Below are 20991 nucleotides of genomic sequence, written 5' to 3' on the forward strand. Positions count from 1 at the left end.
AAAGTGATATTGTAAAAATAATGGTTAATGCCATTGGAAAACTGTTTCATGTTTGAAATCATTATTGATATGTTTATTCAACGTATATGTGTGCCTGAAGAAAACAAAGTTAAAAGAAATCTGTTTGACGGAAGCAGGATTTCATTTTTTTTAGGGTAGGGGGTGGGGGCGTGAGGACTGTGTTCCGGTTTTGGGACAAGTTTCCCATTTTCATCATCATCATTAATGCAAATTTGCGTGTCGCCTCCAAAAAGTGGTGAAATCCCACTTTTTGAAGGAAAGTTGATACCTTATTTTTTCACTTTATGATTCCTGTTGGTATATTTTTCATAAATTCTTATGTGACGTCATTATGTCGTATGATAAATATTTCTTATAAGAGAATGTTTACACTCAATCGAAGACAGAATGCTAGATTTGAAGTCTACTGCAGAACTAAGTTTTCGCATTTCATTAGCCAATCAGAGGTCTGTATTTGGCAGACTCTCTGACGTAATACAGTGTTCAAATTCAGAAAATTTGACAGGGTTTGACTGGAATTTCCTGCTGATACTGATTGGTATATGAACTGAGGAAATCAGATTAAGCAGAATTTTAAAGACAATATATATGGTGGGCAGAGCAGCAAGATGTATATTAGCAAAGCTTTTCGAGTTCGGTTCGGGCCTTAAATATCAATTTACTTGATAATATGCTCAATATGTGGGTAAATATGCTATTTTAAGGCTATATGATGATGACGTGAGTTGGCTCCTCGTTCGGGTGTCAATATCCATCTGAGTTCAATTATATAAAAGGCTTCATTAAGACTCAATTTTGATGACGTCAGTCGACTCTTCAGTGTATTACTAAATATTAAAGTTAACCTTTTTCCTTTTACTTTTTTGTGTAAAAGTAAGTTGGCCTGACGTTTCGATCCTAGCAGGATCTTCTTCAGAGGCTAAATGACAAGTTACAGTAACAGAGGGGACAAAAACACGCACAGAATACAGACAGGTTAATGAGCACGGTGAACACAATGAGATGGATGAAAGGGGATTATAAGTAGAAAGCAACAGGAGAAGAGGAGAGGAAGGAGATAAACTGTGGAGGGACAAAGAGAGGATTAAAGGCACAGGGTAGGGAATAAACTGGAGAGGGACAAAGACAGAAAGGTGTGAAGAAAAATGGAGGGGAAGAGAGCTGTGAGAAGAAGAGTGAAAGGGGGGGGGGGAGGGAGAAAGGGGAGAAGGAGTAGGGAACAGAGGAAAGTTAGTCATGTCCTTCCTGAATGTTCAGCCCATGAGGTTGAATGGTACGGAGGCGTTGCATCCAGAGCCTCTCTCTGCTGATTCGTACTAGGTCAGGACGGCTACCTAAGGATTCAATCCCCTGTAGGGACATGTCGTTAATGGTATGGTTGGGAAGGTTAAAATGTTCTCCAACTGGGGTCTCAGTCTTCATGGTGTTGACTGTGGATCTGTGACCATAGAATCGCTTCTTGAGGGTGGTTTTGGTTTCGCCAACATACTGGATGCCGCAAACTCTACAAGAGATCAGATAGATGACATTGGTGGTAGTGCAAGTGATGTGACCCTTAGTCTTTTGTGTGAGTTGCATGCTGTGGCTGGTGATGGAATTGGATTCAACAATGTGGTGGCTGCAGACGATGCATCTCGAAGTACGATCACATTTGAAGGTACCTTCAAATGTGATCGTACTTCGAGATGCATCGTCTGCAGCCACCACATTGTTGAATCCAATTCCATCACCAGCCACAGCATGCAACTCACACAAAAGACTAAGGGTCACATCACTTGCACTACCACCAATGTCATCTATCTGATCTCTTGTAGAGTTTGCGGCATCCAGTATGTTGGCGAAACCAAAACCACCCTCAAGAAGCGATTCTATGGTCACAGATCCACAGTCAACACCATGAAGACTGAGACCCCAGTTGGAGAACATTTTAACCTTCCCAACCATACCATTAACGACATGTCCCTACAGGGGATTGAATCCTTAGGTAGCCGTCCTGACCTAGTACGAATCAGCAGAGAGAGGCTCTGGATGCAACGCCTCCGTACCATTCAACCTCATGGGCTGAACATTCAGGAAGGACATGACTAACTTTCCTCTGTTCCCTACTCCTTCTCCCCTTTCTCCCTCCCCCCCCCCCCCCTTTCACTCTTCTTCTCACAGCTCTCTTCCCCTCCATTTTTCTTCACACCTTTCTGTCTTTGTCCCTCTCCAGTTTATTCCCTACCCTGTGCCTTTAATCCTCTCTTTGTCCCTCCACAGTTTATCTCCTTCCTCTCCTCTTCTCCTGTTGCTTTCTACTTATAATCCCCTTTCATCCATCTCATTGTGTTCACCGTGCTCATTAACCTGTCTGTATTCTGTGCGTGTTTTTGTCCCCTCTGTTACTGTAACTTGTCATTTAGCCTCTGAAGAAGATCCTGCTAGGATCGAAACGTCAGGCCAACTTACTTTTACACATTCTATTACACAGGCTCTCTAGTGGATAAGCAGTTTGCTAACAGTTTTATTTTATTTTTCTTTTACTTTTTTGTAAATTCTAGAAGATTCATCTATGTTATACTTTGTTAAACGTCATTAACGCAGTCAACGCTATTCGTCATTGACAGATGTGTAAGAAATTTCAATGTATATCCATGTTATTTATGGTCATAAATTTAGTCATATGTTTTCGCAATGGGTTCTATTTGGTAACCTACCTAATTACCTGTATGCTAGACTTATCATTCCAGTCACTTTGTTCGATGACCCCCGATATAGGTTTATGTATATGTAAATATTTACATATTGGGTTTGATGGTAAAAATTTATGTTTCTTTTTATTTTTATTAAACATATTTCAGTATGATACTTACAATGTTTGGTTACTTGTAGATTCGGTTAGCTGCTGTAAATATGAAAATAATGAGAGAGAAGGCAAAAACAGAACAAGTGCATGTTTGTTAATATATATATGGTCAGGGCGTAAACTAAAAGGACAATTATTCCTTCTTCCTCGGTCCATCATATCCCAATACAACCCTATCCCATCCTCATCCTCCCTGCAATCTCTTCTCTTCCTGTTATCTTTTTTTTTTACCCTCCCTAAACGATATATTTGGTCCTTTTTCGTCCTGTTGTTTCCGATTTCGGTGCTTTGTTCTTTTCCCTCAATTTCCATCGTCCTTTTCCTCCCATCTTGCGGTTCTGTTTTTTTTTTTTTTTTTTTTTTAAATAAGTCAGACAATATTCTACCTTGGACGAATTCTTCTTGTAACTATTATCGCGTTTTATTATTATAATTTTTATTTCTTTTTTAAGAGGCTCGTTTTTACTTTATTATACATTAAGGCCACGTACCGTAAACCACTCTCATCCCATCGAGACATCACCCAATTAACCCCTCCTCCCCTCCCCCCCCCCCTGCCCCACCACCACTCCCCCAGCTCCTCGTACATAAAAGTAAACGCACATACATTCCGACATGAATCGAGATATCTACATAAATTACCGTGTATTCAGTAAAACTTGGCAAAAATATATGGTGTATGTACTTACTAATAAATTATCACATGAAGGATAATTTGATAAGTTCTTGACTTTTGTGTTATCAGTTCGCAGATATGATTTATTTTTCTTGTTGTTTTTTCTTTTTATTGAGGTAAAAACTGTAGGGCAGTGTACTTATTTATTCATTATAAATGGGATGTATGGACGAAAAAAAAACCTGCTTGTTAAATGTTGCGCTGTATATATATATATATATATATATATATATATATATATATATATATATATATATATATATATATATATATATATATATATATATATATATATATATATATGTTGTGATGTGATGTAACTTTGTGACACTCTTACCCAAAGGCAAGATATATTTTCACATCAATTGGATACTCCTCGAAAATGGCTGTGACCCGGGGGTCGTTGTCTTGGTTATAACAGACTGGTGGTCCTCCTTCAGAAAAATAATATAGACGAGAAATTATGCATTCTGATAAATATTTAGGCTAGAAATTAGTGCCACATAATTCGATCTACACGTAAACTTGTACGAATATCTTCTTTTAATTATTGTATAGGTTTGTATTTCTTGTCTAGGGTGTACACCCCCACGCCCCACCCCTACCCCCCCCCCCCTCCGGTAAGTGATTTATTTGTTATCTAGGTTAACAACCTTTGCTTAGTGTAAAGCAACATAACGTTAATGTTCCTGAATGTACAGCACATACATATAACTGTGTGCAACAAAAGGGAGCAACTTCTGAACGTAACAAAAACGAAAAATCAACTAAGAAAGCTCCCTTAATGTGTTTACTAGGACATGACGTTTGATTTCATGAGTTGGCGTGGTGCCCGATTAAAGTTCGGCTTAGAGGACATATCAATGTCTCTTCTGTTTTCTATAGCTTCCTGTTTTGAAATCTTCTTAATAGACTGCAGACTCCTGTTATCAAATTGAGCGGAAATCGGGAAATGTATAAACAATATGTTGTAGAATACATGTAGAATACAGATTTAGTGTGGAGTATACACAGTCTAGATTACAACAATGGAGTAAAATGAATTTGTTTCTCCGAGACAAGAGGACAATAATTTGAGTAAACCCTTTACCTGTTACGTGAAGTTTACTTTCTTCAATAACTATTAAAATATCCCGTTTTACGAGTAAAAAGAGTCTCGGGTATACAAGCACGAGGACGTAAAAATTGTACTCCACGGACTCAAGTCATGTAAGATAAGAAAACATAGTTGAGAAATCAATGACATTCTAACTCGTTATCTATACCGATATGCAAAAGATATAAATTAAATCAATAGATCCATGTCTTTGCGTTTAAAGATGGAATAAAGGGTATGCTTATTTACCTTCAAGTGCAGAAACAGTGAACTATATATGACCACGATTATATTTCTCTAGAATGGGCATCGGGCCTGTAGAGTGATTCATGCTAATTATTGTAATGCGCGTGCGCGCTACATTATTGGCATTACTGGCCAAGCGAACGATACCTACACGACTGGACGTTGCAACTTTAAGTACATTTACAGTTACAGAGGCTTGCTACGTAGCCAACTTATTTTGAGCCTGTCTCGGGGCTCACATGCGCCCTCACTTTGTAGGTACCTACATGACTATACTCCCTGGTGTGTTGTCCGCCCAAAATTTAACACCATGAACAACCGAAAAGTTCTTCTTAATACTGCAAGCACTCCACGAGCACTACAAAACTGCGTATTTATGGGCAAATGCAGATCTAGTTGTTATACCTGCACTTACGCTGAGAACATGCTCCTGTTCTCTTAGGCAACATTGGTTCATTCTTTGTGAAATTCCACAGGAGAATTAAGTATCAGTTTACATATAGACATACCAGGTATACAACCAGTGGACACAGGATCAATTCATGTTCCTATACTTCTGTGATACATTGAAAGCTGTTGCATCCGCCCTGTTTGAGACTAAAATGATGTCGATGTTAAAGTTAATGTTTTTATACGATGCCGTTGGTGGTGATTTGTGATTGGTTTTGGAGGGGTGGGGTAAGGGTTGGGGAGGGTGGTACGGGAGGTGTCAGTACTGGATGTAACATTCGATGATGACATTCTCTGGAAATGTAACATGTCGGGTTGACGTCACTTCACAAGTTCACAAGCATTATAATATGTCGAGCGGAGTCGTGAACTTTGCCGGGAGTGAGTTCGGTAACCTGGTGTAGCCTATACATAATATTTTAATAGGATGATCAAATGAGCGCAGGCACGAAACGGAACTCATGGTGTTAGCTTAATTGAGGAAGAAGGTGATTATCCAGGTATGTACTTTCCTCTTTGCCGTTGTGGTTTTATTTTTTTGTCTCTTTATTTCTCGTGGGAGCATACCAAGACATGTATACGATGTGTGGGAAAATGACATAGTGTGCAAAAGATTTCAATTAATTGTAACTTATAGCGAAAAGAAGAGAAAAAGAAGATAAGACCCCCTCCCCCCATCTCTCCCCACATCCATACGATTGTAGCAATACAACATGAAAATCGTACGATAGTGAGTAAAAAGAATTAATTCTTGCTACACACACACATATATATATATATATATATATATATATATATTCAATTGGTGCTGTGGCCGAGTGGATAAAAGCATTTTGCATTTGAAGCAATGTGTCTTAGCGATCGGGCGATTCCGGGTTCGATAGTAAGGTGGGGTTTTTATCCAAGCGCAATCTACGGTGTTCCATGCATCTTAAATGACTTTCTAAATTGAAAAGATTCAAAATTTAAGTTAAATTGTTGATCTGGAAGCCACCCGACGTGTAAGTTGTAATCCATAAGCCCTTGCGGGCTTCTCCCACATTTGTGGTCGCTTATGCGTCGTAAAAAATAACTACTGACTATTATTAGTATTATGAATATTATATGGATTTGAAACAAATGCACGTAATTACTGACCGATTCCTTTCCCGGTGGTCTATTGTTTTTTCTTCTCTTTTTTTCCGAGATTGGGGGTGGTACTGACATGTAGAAAATCAGAGACGGGGAGGGGGAGGGGATGGGAGAAGAGAGGAGGGGAGGGGAGTGGAGGGCAGGATCAAACCAATTGCCAATGAATGGGGATTTAATTTAAATTTCCAGCTGTGGCAGCACTATGCCAGCTTGACACGTACAGTATACATGCAATATAATTCATGTCAGTTGTGCCAACGGTAACGAATGGATTTGTACTTTAAACTTCTTTTCTTTTATTTTCTTTTTCCTTGGAATGTAACTTCTCGGATGCAATTTGTTTAACATGACAACTGTAATTTAACATTTTCAATTCTTATTTAAAACTTTCCACGTTCCCAGAGGTACTAAACTGGTTCGAAGCCTGATCTAAGACGCTTAATACCTTTGCTCTTTACCATTTATTATTATCGAACTTGTCATTTTTGAGGCCGTATAAGTGTTATGGTTCCGACTGAGTTGTATTGCGGCGGTATCTGAGGAACAGACGTAATGGTCTATGTACTAGGCTACAAAGTCCAGTCGCTTTTAGCAGATGAACTCAGCTATTTAAAAAGAGCAATCTCCCAAAAGTTAAAAAATAAAAGTGTTATAAAACAGCCTGCTCTGATATGTAAGTAGTTTTCAAAGGTCTGCAACATATGACATTTCTGCCTCCTTTTTCTTATACATGTCAATTTCTGATAAGCATAGACGGGTATCAATTCGCATTTAACAAAGACTTTATCATTGAGATTTGATATACATGTCATGCCGCAACATCGATCGATCGATCATCCTGTCCTTCATTATCCTATATCGATTTTACTGTTTGATGGTTAACAATATGTGATAATTCTGTATCTTGTTATTTTTCGCGCTGCCAAATGTTATCTGTTATCTTAATAATTTTTAATGGTAAAGGTTATGGTAGTCCATTTTAATGGCGGCACCGGAAGTATGTTAGTACCCAATATGTCGCTACCTGGAGGAACATCGAGGGTAGCACCGGAAGTTGTAGGCGTTGTTTTCAGCTGTTATAATGGATCGTTGATGATTAAAACATTCTCCACAGGTTGACTGCTATGACATGCTTGCGTTTGCAACTTCAGTTGCCTCGCTTGTCAAATATACGTTGGAATGTACTGTGATGATATTACATAAGCCCGTGTTCACACTTTGGTAGCGCAATCGGGATCTTTTACCGCAAGGGCGATGATGAACTTCGTAGTGTTAAAATTCACGTACACGTGGCGATGTCGTGATCCACCGGAGGAACTTTAACCTGAAAGAACGATCGGGGGGGGGGGTGGATTACATGATCCGAGATCTCCAGATTCTTACCCTCGTCAATTCCTCATAAAACACAGACCGACACACGTCTACTAACCGACACACCGACTGTATAGTATACGTAGTAGTGTTATAACAATCGTCGTGACCGTGTCCACACTTTCGTAATGTCTTTCGTTCGACGTCGATCCGCCACCCGTTCTTAAACATGGACGCGACACGGGTCAACTTAATCACCTACCCGACGGAAAAAAGCAAGATCAAAGTTCGTAAGCCTTGTTCACATTTTAGGACGCAAGGGGGAGGGTTGAGGGGGGGTGGGGTGGAATCTGATACCGCAAGGGAGATCTACTTCGTAGTGTTAAAAGCTCTCGTTCTCAGGATCAGAATCCGAAAATCGTAATCACTAAAGTTTTCGTAGAATCCTGACCCCGTCAGGACGATCAAGATTACAGTCTGAACGCTCAGGGATTGCACGTGACACGAGATGTCCGGTTACTTTCCGTTGACACTTCCAAATATGCCCAGACGGGTATGGCAGTGTAGAATCCCTATCCCCCTCCCCTCCCTCCCCTCCCATCCCCCTCCCCTCCACTCCCCTCTACTCCCCCTGAAGAAAAGATAATTTTGTTTATGTATACGAAAACATAAGGCTGTGTTGACATGCATTGCATGTTAGTTATTTTTATTCAAGGTCTTTTATTTGTCTTAAAAACATTATTATTCAGGCTGGGATATCCGCTTGCGTGTTAGTTACTTCATATATGTTAATGTTCTATGTATTCGTTATCTGTTAAAGGACATGAACTATATTTGGCGCCAAATATTATCACGCTATAATCTTTCCAAAGAGCTTTCATGCATGGTCACATTGTGTTCATACATAAACAAGCATTACTCTGACGGCCTCAATAATGGATCACCCTGCTTCCCCTCTCTCGTTCAAAAAAAAAAACCGTCTGATCATTAGAAGGACATGTGAACGTATAATTTACATTCTTATTACATGTCTCTATAGCGTACATTTTGTAACACATTATGTTTTTTTTTCTTATGCACCATTATTTCGGAAGCATTTTAGGGCAGTGGTGGCCACAAGTAAGGAGGGGAAATTCACCAATCATAATGCCCCATCCCCCCGTTACCCCTCCCCTGCTCCACCAACTAAACCAGCTGTGGTAAAACTGAAAAACTTTCTCTTACGTCTACATTAGAATTTTTTTTCGTAATGAATAATATGCAAACAAAAGGATACTTCTTCCGGTGCTTCCTTCCCCCCCCCCTCCACACTTGACCCCTACCGGGGCTTTCATACACGTTCTGGCAATGAAACTTAATTTCTCTCTGAAATGTATTTCGGTCGTGAATTTCACATAGCTAAAGAAAACCAACTTACAAGTCTCGAGGACTCCCGCCAAAGCTTCAAAAAAAATCATTCATCCTTTTCCCACGCGCTTCTTTTTATGTGTGCGTGTGTGCTTCAAAGACGCTCGTGGAGAAAAAGAAATATCACAATAATGCTATAAATTCTGAAGGCGTTGCCTCTTGGACCACCCCCCCGGCCCCCCCCCCCCACAACGACTTTGCAAAATAAATTCTATAGGAATTGAACTTCTCTCTCCCACACATGTATAGGTAATTTGAATTTAAACTCATAACCAGAGAGCAACAAATATATGAGAAAGCTGGGCTTCTAGGAGATCCTTTCAATCACCCTACCCCCCCCCGCTCCCTCCTTCGGCCTACACCTGGACCTACTCTAGGGCCCTCATGAACACTCCAGCGAAACTATATAGCATTGAAATTCTAGTGAGTTGAAAAATCCAGAACAGAGAAAAACTTCCAGCCTCCACCCGGATTGGAACCCGGGCCTCCCGCTTATATGCGGACACCCTAACCACGAGGCTATGAACGCTAATTGTATGTCCAGGGTTTCGAAACCGGTAAGGAAGGTCGTAATTCCGGTGTGGGTGTTTGTCGCCTGTATCGAACAATGCTAGTTCTCTTTTGGTGACCTTTTTACCTTGCTCTAGAGATCAAACATAATGCTAACTCTAATTCCGTTGTTATTCCTATAGCCGGATCTCGAACTACCATATATAGGTAGAAATATATCCTAACTTGAATTTGAGAATTATTTCCAATACCAGGGACTATAAATTATGTTCTCTTGACATTGACAACATAAAGGGAAAACCATTCGCATCTTCCGTATTCTATTGTATTTTCTTCTTTTGTTATTTCCGTAACGAAGCATATACAGAACGAACGTGACACTGTGACGGAACATCATATCTGTTATCAGTTATTGATGTATCGGTCTTCCCCTTGGTAAGGCTATTTGGAAGGCTTTTCTCTTGCCCAAGTCAGTTTCGAAATAAATCAGCAAAGAATCAATCGCGAAGAAGTCAATATCATTGATGAATTGTGCTTATTCGGTCAGTGATTTGATTAAAAGGTGTGAAGACTCTCGCAAAAAGAAATTTCTAATGTCGGTAATGTGACCTAGTTTCGAATGCGGTGTAACAGAAGTGTTAGACACCACCATCGATCCCAGAAAATACACACACACAGCGTGCTACCGTCGGTAATTAGACACTAGTGTACAGTCAATACATGCAGCTACGGCCAATACCCATAACACAGTGTAAAGAGCAGCAATGGACATCTCCGCAGGGAGTTGTTATGTTGTTATTCAGCAAATGAATGTATTTGAAAAAACAATGGAAGAAAGGTTAGCCCCAAAGACAAAAGCTAAACAACTCACTCCCAATCCCGTTCCATCGAATCTGTAACCACGTGATCAAGTCGTTGTTACGCCAAGTAATTCTTCCCGAGTCCCTTCCAAGTCTGACGTCAGAAACAGAGTAGGTGGGTGGGGGCAGGGGAGGGGAAGGGGCTCAGAGGGGACACAGGCCCGTGAATAATTAGGAGCCCCGTGGAAATATGGGATACGGACTTTTTTCTTCATTTTCCTGAACACTTCAAAAATTGTCCCTGGTGGCCGACCTTACGACGAAACTGGTCCCTCGAAAAAGGATGTAATTACTACACATGACCTTATTAAACTAAAGGTTGGTGTGCGATCTACAGTGTATTGTATATCTCCAAAGATCAGATGTATGTTATTTATCATCCTAGCTAAAAGGCTGAGACGTAAAGAAATATTTTATTACCAACTTATATAATGTTTCCACTCGAGTCAACAATATTTGTTTGCAATATAAAGTATCAACCCTAATAAATTGTATTCTCGCAAGAGCCTCTAAAAATGCATTTGTATTTGATCATTGAAATGTTAAACTTACCTATTTTTGAACCACTGAACATTTTATGGGTGGTTGTGTCCCCTCAGGAATGGTGTCTAAAAGCTTCTTCTCTTTTTAAAAAAAAAATATATTGGAAATTGGATATGGTTTGTTTTTGGTAGCTCTTATAATAAAGAAAATGAAAGGAAGTTGGGTGCACACATCGGACAATTGAAGCAAGTTTAGACCGTTTTAGACCTTGAAGGAGCAACGTTGGAAATTTGTAGGCAGGTTATTGAGGAGGCTTGTTTACAAGTGTTAAGAAAGATGCGAATCCTGTAGCTAAAAAATCTGCATGGTCAAAGATTGGAAAATTGAGGGCGCAATTAATGACCAACGTGTCAGCTATCCATTGAGTTGTAACCTTATCTGCAAGGATAAGACAACCCATTACTAAGGCGGTTGAATGTGTAACTAATTGCCGAAATGGTACAGAGTTTGCGATCACAAGATGACCACGTTTCGCAATACCACTACCACTATAGTTCTATATTCGAGAACAGCTCCATTAATTTGCAGGATTGTGCCTATCATACAGAAATTCGCATCTTTTACCTCAGTACTTGATAATTACATTCAATGCACCATTTTGTATCGGGATAATTTTTAACATCGTTGCTAAACTTTAAACGATTTTGGGCAATAGATGGCGCTACTCGTCAATGTTAACTATGGATGACAAACCATTCATTTCTTAATTGTCTGCCAGATGTCGTAGCGGCGTTTCACTCAGCCACACCATTGTTTGATACACCTGACTACTAATCTAATGGCGACTTACGAAACTTGTAGTCTTGCAGCCTTGTAGCCTTGCAGGTGAGTGTTGACTTCAGTCTAACGGGTCTTGTAATTTCTCAAAGATAATATACCTTTGCCGGTCGGCTCATTCAAAACATTCAAAACTTGCTGAATATATATATATATATATATATATATATATATATATATATATATATATATATATATATATATATATATATATATATATATGCAATTTACTACTAAATTAAAATTATCTGGACATTGATTACAAAAAATATTGGGAGGGGGAAAACCGAAATACAAAACTGTCTTCGTGAAGGTGATTGAAGACCCTGATATGGTAGCAATGCTTTCGATACAACTCGCCTCTTCTATTAGTAACAGAAGAGATAAAATGAGTTCATTGCCAATTAAATAATACTTGTCATGGTTATCCATGCATAGACTGGAAATAACGTATGCAGCATATTAATGAGGGCGGTAAAACCTAATTGGGTAAAATAGTAAATAGTTGAATATCATGAAGCAGAACACGCATGTTATCAATTTGCATTTAGTCAAATCATTCGCTCAACCCAGTTGAGACTATTTTTCATGTACTGTACTCCCTTCCCTCAGTGCCCTTTTACTGACGGCAGAAGCAGTAGGAATATTCATTTTTCTATCAGACAAAGGTTAGGAACTGTTCATACTGCCATTATGAGTGCTGTGAAGCATGATATGGGAGAACAGTTTATAGTGGTATTAGCATTATAATCATATAAAGGTTAGGAACTGTTTGTACTATCAGTATGATTGCTCTGGGAGAATGAAGTTGGGAGGACAGCATAAAATGTTATTAGTATTGCAACAACAACAACAATCTGAACTCGCCCAAATCGCTTGTGATGATTTAACTCTGTATTTTTCTATACGTAGAAAACTATTTAGGTAAAAAATAGATAAATAAATAAAAGATAAATACTGTTCTCCTATACCATGCTTCACAGCACTCCTACTGACAGTATGAACAGTTCCTAACCTTTTTCTGATTTCTAATGCTAAACAATTTAATTTATAAACAAACCAAAGCGGTAACGATCTATGCGTAGCCATGCTTCCATGCTTAATATGCCTTTAAAGTAGAGATAAAACAAAAGAGTCCATTGTTTATTCCCCAACATGGCTGCATCCGATCCCCAAATCCAGTGGTTCCTTCCTTCGTTCCAAGCCCTGCTACCTACCTATACTACCACAATGTACCATAATAGTGAAAAGTACAAATAAAAACAGTGATGTGAACTACCAGCATCACATCTCTATAGTAACATAGCTTGGCAGCGTGCCACGGTAAACTATTTAAACACATTGCAGCAGTGAGGTACGTTATAGCCTACATTAAAGGCAATATTCTTCCCTGTCCCCTACTCACCGACCCCTCCCCCGTTGAACCTCTTACACGAGGTGCCAACTGCATCCGCTTCCCACCTCCACCCCCTCCTCTTGCCCCTCCTTCCCCGTAAGTACCAGTTGAACTGTTAATCTGTCATTAAAAGAGTCTGTTCGATAACTCCATATACTAGTTTAGTAGAGCATCACGTGATCACAGAGATACATCGGTGGCGCGTGCAAAGGTAGATTACTGGGTCACGCCACTTCTCTATAGCTAGCTAGTCTGTACATCTTACCTGTGTATAGGTAGGTGCACGGTGTAGATGTTGTGACAGCAAAGTAATAATACCGTACGGTGTGTATTTAGCATGTCAGGCCGGATACACGCTCCAGTGTATAATTGTACTCGAATGACTGTGAACTTCCGCAACGAGTCCACTCTTCTCCGTTACCGGTACTACTAAGTGGTCTTTGACGACCCTTAGAGGAAACGGTACCTCTTATCACACACCGTTTGGGAAGTTGCATCTGTTTACAAAGTAAGCAACTCGAATCACCTCAAAATGCTGTGAATATTTAATATAAAACACCTAGTACACACTAGTGAGTATAGAGATAGCGTATAGTATTGCCAGTATGGGTAATAGACATCTCCATATACGCTCTCCGCACTGCCATTTACCGTGCAAACCTGTTTACCTATACCGGCTGCCGTTTGATAACTTTGATATCTTTCGCAGAACATCACAGTCATCTTTTAGTAATATTATGATTATTTTGCAGTTGACAGTGTCTCAGTTGCATTATGTACCGCAGACCGCTTTATGAATTTCATATCAACGCCAAGCGATGTCTGATGCCGTGAGTGACGTCACGAATGGAAGCAATTGCTTACAAGACAAGCCTTCGTAACATTTATACTGAATTATGAAAACGGTGTGCAGCGGCGGCTGTTAAGTGACACAACGAGTCATTGCCAATGTAAAGTGTAATTATCCTGGACGTGTTTAATGACAAAATTGGAAGACGATCTAGTCGACGTTTATATCCAGTTAGATATTTGTGCGTCGGTTTAACTTCTCTCTCTCTCTCTCTCTTTCTTGATTTCTCTCTTTCTTGGCTTGTCAGGCGAGATTTAATATCATATTTTGTTATATTGTTGCAGATTATGGAAAGACTCTTGGACAGTTACCATAGTGATATAAAATCAGAGTTGGTGACACAGTGTATCAAGTAATTGGAGGAACGAGGGAAATCAAGACTACAATAAGGAAAAAGAACTATTGGAGGATTAGAAAAGGAGGTCTTTTTTGCTTACTGGAAGTGTTTATTAGTTCTTGTCTAATGTTCCGTCTTGTGGCAGCGATTTAGACTACATTAGACACCTGAAGAGATCAGGCAACTGACCAGCTTTTCGCCCCAAACAGGATCCCGGGAATTAATGTCAAAGCGATCATTTTAGTGCAAGCAAAGTCGCTGTATACAACTTGGTTAAACATTAACTCTCTTTCTTATGCCAGAATGGAAGATTATTACTACTCCATGAGCTACAGTGGTACATTGACAACTTGTAGCTTGCCTGGAAAACATTATAGCATTATTATTTTCAATTGTACACTTTCTGTCTTTGGAATATTATCAGCAGCATTCCTAATTTCGATCATATTTACCAAACGTCAATTGAGATCATCGACGTTTACGTTTTTAAACCATCTGATTTGGGCATTCGTCTTAAAACTGATTCTAAACGGTGGAATATACACTGAAGAAGCGTTTGACCCATGCTGGCGTGTAGGTAACTCCATCTGTATGATAATAAAATTCGCGGAACCGGTTACCACGTACAGTGTTGTTGTTTTCTTAATTGCAGTCGCTGCAGAACAGTGCCAGAGATATCGGACTGCAGACAGGTCTAGTAATCGAGGAGGTTCTGGAACTTCGAAGGGTCTTCGAGTATTTTTCTTGTACATTCTAGTGTTCCTATTAAGCACTCCGGATCTTATTAACGCCTTATCTTTGCTGTCGAAACCCAGTTATTCAATCACGAACTGTGAGTCTTACGAACATCAAACGCTCGTCATGTACATTGTTATGTCAAGTAAGCAATGCTGTCTAGAATACATTCTACCTTTATTCTTTCTTTACATTATGATTATTGTGATTTTCATTCGTATGATAAGGTCAAGAGTCACCGCACCTGCGCAGACGACCACATCATACGTCAACCGTCGGCCACCGAGGTATTTTGCCCTGCTGGTAGCGACCGCCCTCGCCTACACCGTCGGTTATTTTCCTCGATATGCATTCACGTTTGCTCACCTTGGTATGCGCCTATTTAGTCTGAATGTAGAAAACAATGAATTTCTGGGTCATTTACATGTAATCGACAGAATTTTTGCACTCATTCCACCTGCGTTTTTCCCACTTTTTGTCTTGACGTTATCTCGGTCACACCTGGAATCCGGGAAAGAGATATTTTATCGTATTAAAGTTCGGATGAGCGGGAGAGGCTGGAGATCGGGCAGTATGACAGAGGCGAACGGACAGGACGAATCTCTTAACATTGGGATGGACCAGCTGGGTTATTCTTCATAATGAGATCTCATGACGTCATTTATCAGTGGACGAAATGGTGTCTCAAAAGAAAGTGCGATGTGCAAAAATGGTTCCCGGATAACTTCTTACAGTGTTCTATGTAAGCGGCGCTGGACCCGTTGCGAGAGTAATCCGGCTTTGCATTTTTTCTTCTGGTCTCCAGTTACTTCGAAGAAACCATTGTCAGTATTCATTCGTTATTAAAATTAACAAGAATTTAACGCAGGCTTTGGGGTATTGTGTCTTACCTGAAAAAAAGAGACGGGAAAACACACACAAACGTACGCATATGTGTTTTACATTCAGAATGAGGACTCCGTAGTTCTTTCCATTGTTCAAATACACATACTTTAACCATAACAATACCCTAAACAAAAGAATTCTTCGGAGGACGTAGTGATTCTTTTGAAAAGACGTCTGAGGAATGGTTTTACTTTGTTCAAGTCCTCAGTCAGAATACAAAACAAGTGCACGCACACAGCCCAGCCAAATGCAGGGGAAAGCATTGAAGCATTGAAAGGAGCAGAAACAATGGTCAAGTAATTATAACATTTCTCCGTTCTGACATCGTGAGCCTAGGATATCATGTTTCGTTATGAAAGCATTCAGTGGTAACCAATGATTAGTCTAGGCATAATGCACGACTTGCTAGAAGGCGGATTGCATTAAATATTTGCACTTGTGTAAACAATTGCAGCTAAACCTTATAACGCTCAGATAATGTTAAATTAATTGCATTTGTTAATATATGTGTTTATGTGAAGTCACATTCCAAAATGGATACTTAGATGTTGTCCGCACATTACTGTTCTTAATGTATTAATAACTGCAGACGATTTGTAACCTTGTTCATGTTTCTTGTTTTAAATAGTTCCACCGTAGATACTTAACTTACGAGACTTTTTCCATGGCGAAATAAGCTTAATAAGATAACTCGCAATGTAAATACTGCATTTTGCTATTTAAGTACAATATATTATCACAAAGAATGGAGAAAATCCCCTCAGAGGTTGGTAATTGTGAACTTTTCACTTTCACAACTACAAATAGAGGGCAAAATTACAATCGGAAAGTTCATTTTGCTTTAGCGAAAAGGAAATGACTTCTTTCTTTCTAATTTTTGGGAGGAAAGAAAACTATCAATCAAGGACTAATGTCTTCTAACTTATTTTAACGGATTAGCTTGTGCTTTCAAAAGGGAAGAATTATGTATTGCGTTTGGATGCTCTAAAGTACTAACTTATCTTTAATTTAGAGTCCACGGTTTGGTAAAAAAATCTGGACCATACATTTCAAGATTCATAAAAGAAGGGATAGCAGACGCGAGTCCAGGCAGGTTTGATGGTGTAGAAACTTCCTAAAATGGAGAATTCTCTCTGTTTTTAAATTACAGTATAACCTGGTCAATCTTTACTCGTCACGTGATTGTTGGGTGTCCGAGTTTGTACAAACTTTCGGGATGAGGAAGAGGTCCTGTAGGTTTAGTCAGTTTGCCAACAGTATAACTATCCTTACACATCGCAATTGATTTATTTCAGAGGAGGAGCTAGGATTTTAAAATAGGGATGTGTCCCTGTGGTCGTTGTAGCCGACTCCCATAAAGAGGAGGACCAGGCGGAGGGGGAAAAGGACGGGATCCGGGGGTCCCTCTCTAATATTTTAGACGCATATTGGTGTTTCTGAGGTATATTTGGCCTACTAATTCAGTTTATAATTAGGTCAACAAGCAAATCGCGTAAGTAAATACTTTAAATTGTTTGTAAGCGGGAAGAAGAGGGTGGGGGGGGGGGAAACATTTATACCTCCATACCTTTTCTGGATCTGTGCCTGTAGTCAGGGAGGATTAGTATGCCAATCTATAATGTAAGAATTTGCTTTGCTAACCTGGTTACAATAGAAAGGTTTTATTGTTAGAATATGAAATCAAATACTAACTGGAAATATGGTTTAATGAAATATTAGTTCATATTTAATTTAATTGCCAACATGTGTTTGCCGACTTGTCTATATATTTATATTGAAATATTTCTAATTAATTACTGGTGAACACTTAATTTGATTGAATACCATCTTGAGTCGTTGGATTCGCTGCAAGTGTAATTGAATATTTTCTGGCGAGTGATTAATCTCTTATGAGAGATTAACATCTCTCATAAGAGATTAATATCAATTTCTTTTCCAATTGTTGGTTTTATACCAAACCAACAACTTGAAAAGAAACTGATATTCACGCAATAACCTTTCACGACCACCGCCAAGGGGTTATGAACCGGGGGCACTGGGGGAACGTGCCCCCTCCCACAACACTTTTTTTTCTAAAATAGCAAATACAATGTGCCCCTTTGATGAAGAACTGCCTTTGGATATCTTAAGCCTTTGTAAATTTTAATATTTTATTTTAATTATTCACGTGCACCATAATAGTATTGATAGCATACTAACACATCATATTTAAGTGATATGGCCGGTGTGCATCGGCTTAAAACAGAACGAGTGGTGGTTGTGGAATAAGAAAGTGCCCCTCTGATGTTGTGCCCCCACCCCTCACTTTTTTAAGCTTCTTACCTCCTGCCCCCACCCTAGTATTTCTTACCCTGTCGAACTACTCCGCCTCCACATTGCCCCACTTCCTTTGAAACCAGGACTTTGTAAACGGGGTCATCATACCGTGCAGGTGCGTCGACAGTTAGGTCGGGTCTCCACGAAGACTAGGTCACCGGGCCCTATATTGGAAGTCTTCGTTTCCCTAAGGTATATTATAAATATCTGCAGAATACGTTTCTCTTTATACCACATTGCCTCGGGCCACTACATTGACCCCGTACCATGGGACTGTATCCCGCCGTCCCTCCCCATCCTCATCCCGCACTGGCCATGACGTCTACTCCTAGCTGGTGTAATATTGAGGTTTCCAAAAAGAACACCACATGCCTCCAGTAATGATCGTAAAATAAAATAAAGCCAAATCAGTTTCAGGTGATCCAATACAATGTCAAGCATTTTATAAATACGACGCAAAGCATTTAACATTGAAAAAGGAAATATTAGGAAAATTAACAATAATTTGCATGTCATATGTTGATGATTCTATATATAGATGTTGAAATAAACTTCAAACTATAGCCTGCGTGTCTTTTTTTTTTGGTGTATACAAATACGGATTGGTTGTGGTTCACGTGACTCACGGTTCTTGGAATACGCTGTCTGTACATCTTTTGCTTGAATTTTGAGTCCCCTGATATTTTGGGGACAGTCTTCCCCTCCCCCCCCCATCCCACTCCACCCGCCTATTTTCCATCTAAGAAGTAAGTTTACTTATTCTCGCGTTAATTATATATGAGTCTCACAATCCTGCCTTACCCCAAAATAAAGGCAGTTTTTCTATACGTTTCTATACGAGAAGATACAATCTGTTATGATAAAACAAAACACTATATGCTTAATAGACATCAGGTGCTTCAAAATGTGTCGGTATACCACAACCAAATACATATATTACATATATATATATATATATATATATATATTTATATATATATATATGTATATAACTATATGTATATGTATATATATATATATGTATATATATATATATATATATATATATATATATATATATATATATATATATTTATATATATTATACCGAATGTGTTTTGTTGTATTATATTTCACAAAGTACTCTTGACTTCTGACCTTCAAGGAATGCATGCCTATGGCAATACGCCATGAAGGTCTTATCATGGACTTAGTCGCACGCAATGATTGTGTGCTATGTTTACAATAACACCGGATTATGTTACTCTATATGCGAGCGACATTATTGTGACGTTAGATACCATGCTCAACTCTTCCTCCTGTCCATAATGTGGGCTGAGTTCACATAATGATGTAATAGTTTAGAAAAATCGTTATTAAGACTGATTTGAAGAAACATGTTGAAAATCATATTCTTGAAAAGCAGTCAACAACCCACCGAAGTATCTTGCGATTCGGTCTTGGGGTTGAGACCAGCACATTGAAACAGTTCGCGGCAGTGGCGTAGCCAAGGGGGGGGGGGCTTGGGTGGGGGCGACAGCCCCCATGAAAGCTTGTCGCTCCCCCAGTCGCCCCCCCCCCCACTGGGATTTTGGGTGTCGAAAAAAATTACATGTGCGAAAAATATATCATTGGTCTGAATGGTTTCGAATAACCATGATGACCACTCATGAACGACCCTTCGACCGCAGACCGGCAGTAGGCTATAGTTGCATAGTGACATAGCGCATAGGCCGGGTTTTCACTTCTGGGACGTACCCTGATGCTCTTAAAACCGCTAAAAAAACAAATTTTCAAGAAAGGAGACAATACTATCGCTGAGAATCAGTATTTCACCCTAATAATGTTTCAGACGCAATCTTTGATCATGTCAGTTTGACATATATTTCGGTCATTCAGTATGTTACTTGGCTGAAAGCCCAGTCAATCTTTCCTTATTTTCTACGCGCAATTTGCAGATTTGTCGAAAAATGTCAATGCCGGTGTCAAACTCACAATTTTGTGGTATGACTCCCAGGACGGCAAGTCGAGAAACTCGCATGCAGTCGCGGAGGATAGCTTCTTTCGCCTCTAGTATGTCCGGGGACATTTTGGGGCATCGTTCCTATAGGCCTATATCTGAGGCCCTGGGGTCATTCCTTGACCGACTTGGTGCAATATAATGTGCCCATTTCGAAGTAAATGTATTCACAGATTGTTAGTTGCCATGGGTTTGAACAAATGAGGGGTATTCTATCCTGAAACATAGGGCAAAATGGGGCTGGGGTTTCCAGTTCGCCGCATCATTTGTCAACTTGCCCTGGGTTCTAATGTTGATGTCAATTGGAATCACTAATAACAGAAATAATCTACAAAAATTAAGGCCGCATGAACTTTATTGCAGATTTCCTGAGTGACGAATTTGTAATTTTCTCCCGAAATCACGCAACTAGATGGCTGCTATCCAGCCTGGCAAGTGCCATCTCCAGCGATCTGGCAGATATTGAAATCTGAAATTTTCTTGGTACGCTCCGCTTAGATAGTACTTGCGGCCGGAATACTCGAATCGCTTACGTCCCCCCCCCCCCCCCATGTTGCAAATCGGATTGACGCCCCTGCTTACAAGGCTTGGGAAGTGTCA

The 20991-nt window shown here is 39.6% G+C and overlaps 1 long non-coding RNA gene across 3 annotated transcripts; it reads left to right on the forward strand.

Moving 5' to 3' along the window:
- The first annotated feature begins 1683 nt into the window (after positions 1 to 1683).
- Positions 1684 to 18055, forward strand: LOC139984100 (uncharacterized). 3 transcript variants are annotated; one of them, XR_011798940.1, is made up of 3 exons: positions 1684 to 5834; positions 11815 to 11946; positions 14022 to 18055. It is a non-coding gene; the product is annotated as an uncharacterized lncRNA (long non-coding RNA). The 3 variants fall into 3 exon arrangements; XR_011798939.1 differs by having other exon boundaries at positions 11815 to 11921; XR_011798941.1 differs by lacking the exons at positions 1684 to 5834; positions 11815 to 11946 and adding an exon at positions 13449 to 13777.
- Positions 18056 to 20991: the final 2936 nt, after the last annotated feature.

This window comes from Apostichopus japonicus, chromosome 17 (assembly GCF_037975245.1).
Source record: "Apostichopus japonicus isolate 1M-3 chromosome 17, ASM3797524v1, whole genome shotgun sequence".
NCBI classification, from domain to species: Eukaryota; Metazoa; Echinodermata; class Holothuroidea; order Aspidochirotida; family Stichopodidae; genus Apostichopus; species Apostichopus japonicus.